The sequence below is a fragment of the Aedes aegypti genome, chromosome 3 (genome assembly GCF_002204515.2).
Source record: "Aedes aegypti strain LVP_AGWG chromosome 3, AaegL5.0 Primary Assembly, whole genome shotgun sequence".
Lineage (NCBI taxonomy): Eukaryota > Metazoa > Arthropoda > Insecta > Diptera > Culicidae > Aedes > Aedes aegypti.
In genome coordinates, this window is record NC_035109.1 from 18,077,998 (window position 1) to 18,084,158 (window position 6,161).

A 6,161-nucleotide genomic window follows, 5' to 3' on the forward strand; every position below is an offset into this window, starting at 1 on the left:
ATACAATTTTTCAAACAATTTTCAATAATTCAAAAAAGTCTCAAAAATCATTAAAAACTTTTCTTATATGCATGTTATGAGTCAAGGTTTAGGCGAAAAATAAAATCATTTTAATTTCCGAGCTACGAAAAAATACACAAAATTCCAAAGTGTACCCCGTCTAAAGGCGGGGTTGGGTATTATTATTATTATTATTATTATTTGTATATTTCATCCGACTTTTGTATTAGAGGGTTAAATAAATGTATTGTGGTTAAAATGAAGCTGCCGGTAGAGAGGTAATAACTGTGGAAATGCTCATAAGAACACTAAGCTGAAAAGAAGGCTCTGTCCCAGTGAGGACGTAATGCAAAGAAGAAGAAAAAGATACAAGGAAGTCCAGATAACTTTGGGACAAAATCGTGGTGTGAATCAATGACAGTATGATAAATAGTTCCTGACCTTCAAAAAAAATAAATAAGATATTGTGAATATCAAAAGTGGCTTCTGATGGACCACTAGTGTGACTATAGGGGAGCTAAGCAATACAAATAATTGTTTCAAAATGAAAAAGTGGAGGTGGAGTGGAAAAGTCATTATGTTCGTTTCCAAAAAGTATAAAAGTAAAAAGTATTAAGGTACAGTGGGGGAAGTGTATCAGTGGGGTAACCCAACTAACATTTAGTGCAAATGTAAACATTCTCTAGGCCCTCTTTATACGGCTTTATGCTGAGTAAAGGCGCTGTACATACGAACGAAACTTCTATGCGATCCTTTTACCAACAAATCTGGCGAATCTACTCAGCTACTTTCAAGCTGTGTTGGCAGCTCTTATTCATACCGATCATTGCTCTATTTCGACAGTTATACGGTAAGTAGCTGTGTAACACATCTTCGGAAGGCGCTTTCTCAACCATTTCGCAAATGTTGAATAATTATTATACAGCTTCGCTGTATTATCGATTAAATATTATTTTCAAGCTGTTTCACAGCTTCCGGAATTCATATCATAAGTATCTGAATTTAATGTTCCCAACGTTACCTGCCACCGCTTGGAATCGAACTCACGATCTCTGCATCCACAAGTCTCGACGCTGTCCTTGTTGCCACCACAGTCTATATCGAAAGGCAAAGAAAACACACCGTTTTGCTCTACATCGAAAACGGTTCACACAATATTTTATAATGATCGTAAAAGATGCCATAGCCACGCTTACACCACTTCATCAGGCTGTAAAAGGGTGCGAGACGTCAAACGCAATGTTTACATCCAACAAGCTGAGTAGATGCGCCACAAGTTGTTGTTTTACAGCATACTGCTGTATGCTCGCTGTATAACTAACGACAAAGTGCTTCTTAAATATATATTGAGCAGCATAACAAATCATATTGTATAGAAGCAGCCGGATTGATGATGGCGAGTTTTTTTTCCACATCATTAGGTTGCTATCTTTTACGGTGTTGAGTTACAGCTTAGTGAAAGCAGCAAAAGCGATAACTGACGAAATTTATTCAGCTAAGATTTGTAGCTGCAAAACGTTTGCGTTACATCTGTATTAACGCTAATCGTTCTATTTTTGACAACTTTCATTTTTTGCTGCGTTCGCTGCTTCAATTCAACTGTTATACAGCACAAAGCAAATAATCTTGGCTTATAGCGCTAAAATTGTTAGTTGGGAAGTGGATCAATTCTTCATATCAAGCATAAAGACTTGATATTGTTGGATATTTTCGCACCATTGCTTCGTTTTAGTTTTTTTTTTCTTTTTTTTTATTTTTTTTAGTATTATTCCAAACATTACATTCATTTCTTTTATCTAGGTGTTCTGTGTTATTAGACAACACTATCACCCTAATTTGGTAAAACAAATCTAAGATTTTATTAACACTTTGTTACAACATATTATTATTATTGCCGTAGCAGTTCAGATTTTTTACAGGTGAGTTGATTTCTTACAAGAGAAAAAAACGCTTTGAATATACTTAACCTAAACATATAACGCATTAATCGTAGCAATAGAAGATTGTAACGATTTTTGCCTGAAATTATTAATTATTTTATTTGACATTTGTTCCAATGTTTCAACATTGGTTATTCTATGTAACTCATTGGTACTATACCAGGGAGGAAGCCTCAGAATCTTTTTCAAAATTTTATTTTGAATTCTCTGCAGAGCTTTCTTTCTGGTATTACAACAGCTAGTCCATATTGGTACAGCATACAACATGGCTGGCCTGAAAATTTGTTTGAATATCAAAAGCTTGTTCTTAAGACAAAGTTTTGATTTTCTATTAATAAGAGAATAGAGACATTCAACATATTTATTACATTCGGCTAGAATGAAAAATTGCGGAAAAAACTTTTAAATAGATTTTCTTAAAACAAGTTATTTGTCCCTGATCCCTCTTATTGCTTCTAAGCCCCTTATTTCATGCGAGTTGTTACCACAAGACTTAGAATGCTTTTCGTCTTAACAAAGCTGGTAGTGATTTAGTGCCTTAAAAATAGGAAATTGAAAGAACCAGGAAAACAAAACCTAGAAAGAGCTAAGATTTAAGACGTTGATTCTTCATAGAATCAAAGCAGGCATTTTCCTAAGTAAGATTTTTTTTAAATTCCTCTTGACATTACGACAAGTATTACTGAATTTGTTTTATAATGTTTTTCTCTAGGAATTTCATCGATTTTTTATTGTTTTTATTGTTTTCCATCGAGTTTCTCTACGAATTTTCATAGGAAATTTCTCTAAGAATTTTATTCAGGATACGTCAAGAATTCAACATGAATTTTCCCAAGGAGAACTACAGAAATAGAAATCTCTCTATTTGAGGAATTTTTCAAGAAGTTCATACACCCACGATTTTATCCAGTGATTCATCCATTGACTTTTCTGGCACATCCTCCAATATTCCCGGCCAAACGTTTTCTTTATTTCAATCAATAACTTCACCAGAGATTCCAAAGGATTTCCTGCAAAATTTAATTTTCAGGATTTATGCAAGATTTCAACTTGAGATTTCTTCAAATTTTCTTTCGGCAATTGCTCCAGAGATAACATCTAAGATTTCTACAAAAAATGAATTCTTTGATATTTTTTCAAGTACCTATATGCTGGTTTGCTGTTGGAAAGGAAAGTAACCGATTATCCAGATGCATGAAAAAATTGCTTCCAGAAATTTTTAAGAAGATCAATTTTTTTATCGCAGCACGCAGTTTAGAAGAAATGTCATATCAAATGGACTTCCCTGTAGGAAATTACTTGACCCATTCAGTAAAGATATTTCTTTGCTTTTCTTGAAAGAAACAGGAAACTAAGCATAAATCTTGAAAGTTTTTTTTTCTTCCAGGAATGTCTCCTGGGAAATAACTAGAAAATTTTCTGAAAAATAAGTACGTGAGGAATTTTTAAAGAAATCCTAGATAAATCTCTTACAAAACTTGTTTAAGTCACCCTTAATGAATAAGGTTCTCTGAAATAACTCTCTGATTAAAAATCGCTCAAATCTCGGAGTAGTATTTCTTAGGATTTTCTTAAGAAATTCTTAATTTCTTAATTTGAAAAACAGCTCTATAGAAATTTCTTGATTGAATTGAAGGAAATTTAGAAAAAAAAACTTAAATTAAATTTGAAGATTGCATGCAATAAATGCTTAGTTAAACTGGTTGTTTGAAGAACCCCTCAAGGAATTTTCGATTTCTAAGAGAAAACGTGAATGAATTCTCGAAGAAACCCACATGAACAGGCCAAGAAACTCTTGCAGGGTTTCTTAAAAATAAAAAAAAACTCCTTTGAGCTATTGTTTTCAAACACTCTGCACTAAACCATTATGAATTTCCTAAAAAGAAATTCTGTACGAATCTTTGGAAGATCTCCTAGAGTAACAACTGGAGGATTCGGTAAAGGATTAGTGAAAAAAAAATTCTAGGATAGTTCCTGGATCAACATCTTAAGTATTTTTTCTAAGCATCCTTTGGAAAACCATTGGAAAAAATTTGAGAGAATCGGTTGAGAAATTGCTAGAAGTATTTCTGGAGAGATCCATGTAGGAGACCCTGAAAGTATACTGAACCAATATGATAATTCCTAAAGCTTTTCTTTGGGGAATCTGAGACGAAATTCTTGAAGATCCTGTTGAACACGTTATAGTCTCCAAAGGTTACTTGGAGCTTGTACAATTTCGCATCAGGATTCATTGCAAGCAGAATAAGGAAAAAGAGACATTAGACACCATTTTGGTTAAAATAGATAGTTTAGAGACCTTCTATTGAAAATAGAGATTTCTTAGAGACTTGCATTAAAATAGAGACCAATTCTCTTAAAAGAAACTTAATATCAGTCCTGCCTTTGGGATTATTCATTGGATCAACTTTTGTAAATGAATGAAAAAAATGAATATCCTTTATTTTTATATCTTTATTAAACAAATTTGACAAAAATAGGCCAAATTACTTGCCTTTATAACTAAAGAGGTTGTTCTTATTTCCTCGTCTATTTGTAGATAACAAATGAATAAATACCAAAAATTGTGCCAATTTGTGTAGTTTGTTTTTCTTTGCAAAGAATTGACCCTAATCGTAAAAGTTTTTAGGAGAAACTGAAGATGCTAGACAAATGTTTCATCACGCAGAAACTCCATCAAATACCTTATCGTGTCTTACGACGTTGATCGAGTTTGGATGTATATTGAACAAATGATAAATTGTTTAATTTATTTTTCAACCTTTCTGCTGTAGAATCGTGGGTAGGACAATCCTTTGACTGTCCTACCCAGGTGTTTTCGTGCGTAGTACATGTCCTACCTGTCCTACCCACTTCCCGCGCCACTGGAGATATTTGTTCATCCTCTAAAGAGGTAGCAATTTCAAAAAGTTTGGGTATCGCTGAATTAAGTAAATGATAATACAAAAGGTGCCAAGTCTCAAAACAATTAAATATTTTTGTTGAAACCGTACAAAGCAACATCAACCAAAAAAAAATATTAATATTCTCTGCCTTTTATCTGACTTTCTTTCTAAATAATTATGTCAGAACGAATTCATTGGATCATAACACAAGCATACCCGTTCTCGAGTTGACACGCGTTAGTGTTCATTCAATCTTTTATGATTTTTTTACACTGAATCTCTGAAACAATTTTTTCTCACGGAGAAGCTATCTACATTTATGTACCTATGTATGTGTTTCATCTTCATTGTCAATCCATCTCTATATATCCCCCTATTCCGATTCTGCATTGCACTGTTCCCGCCCATCAAGCATATAATTATCGGCTCGTTCTTTTTTCAAAATTTTTATTTTTCTCCAACTCTCTTTCAGCTAGCAGAAGCCCATGCTTGGAAGAAAGTGTACCATAATTTTTCCGAAGCATTGATTCTTCGGCCGTAGCACGTCATGTTGCACCGTATAACGCCTCATATACCTACAACATATTCAGACTCACTTTCTCCCTCTCAGCCAACAGACCACAGTCCATCCACGTGGTCAGGGAAAAGATAAGAAAACGAATCGAAACACTTCTTCGCAACCCGGGCTGCATCCAATCTCTGGTGTACCTGGTTATCACTGAAAATGCAATCGATGTATCTAAAAGAAGTTTGTAGTGGAAAGTATTGCATATTATTGCAAAATATAATTACTTATAAAGGTGTCGAATAACATTGATGGATCTTATCGATATACGGTCTCTAGACAAGAGAAACGGAATAAATAAGATGACTCGTTTTTATCTTTTTTGTTTTTCTCATCAATCAACCCAGGGTAACATATCTTATCAGGGATTGTGGGCATACAGATAGATATCACAAACAGGGCGGCTCAAAAATCACTAAGCAACTGTTAAAATTGCTCAATGATCGTTCTTGAAATTTCTCATCGTAATAAGCTGTTTTTCATCATGGACTTAAATTCAGTTTCATAATAGTTCCAACTGTGCTGAGTTGCGTAATAAATAGTGTTGCGTAGTAGACATTACGCAACCGAATTTGAAAAAAAAAATCCAAAGAGATTCATTAAATTTTGTGCTCGATTTTTAATAACGTATGTTTTTACGGATGAAAATTCGTCACCTCGCCACAACCTTGCCGCTCTCCACCTGAACTGTTCTTGTGACTGTGTGTAGCGTATCGTCCAACAAAACTCACACAACCAGCCTGCTCCACCTGCCCATAAATAGAAAGCATA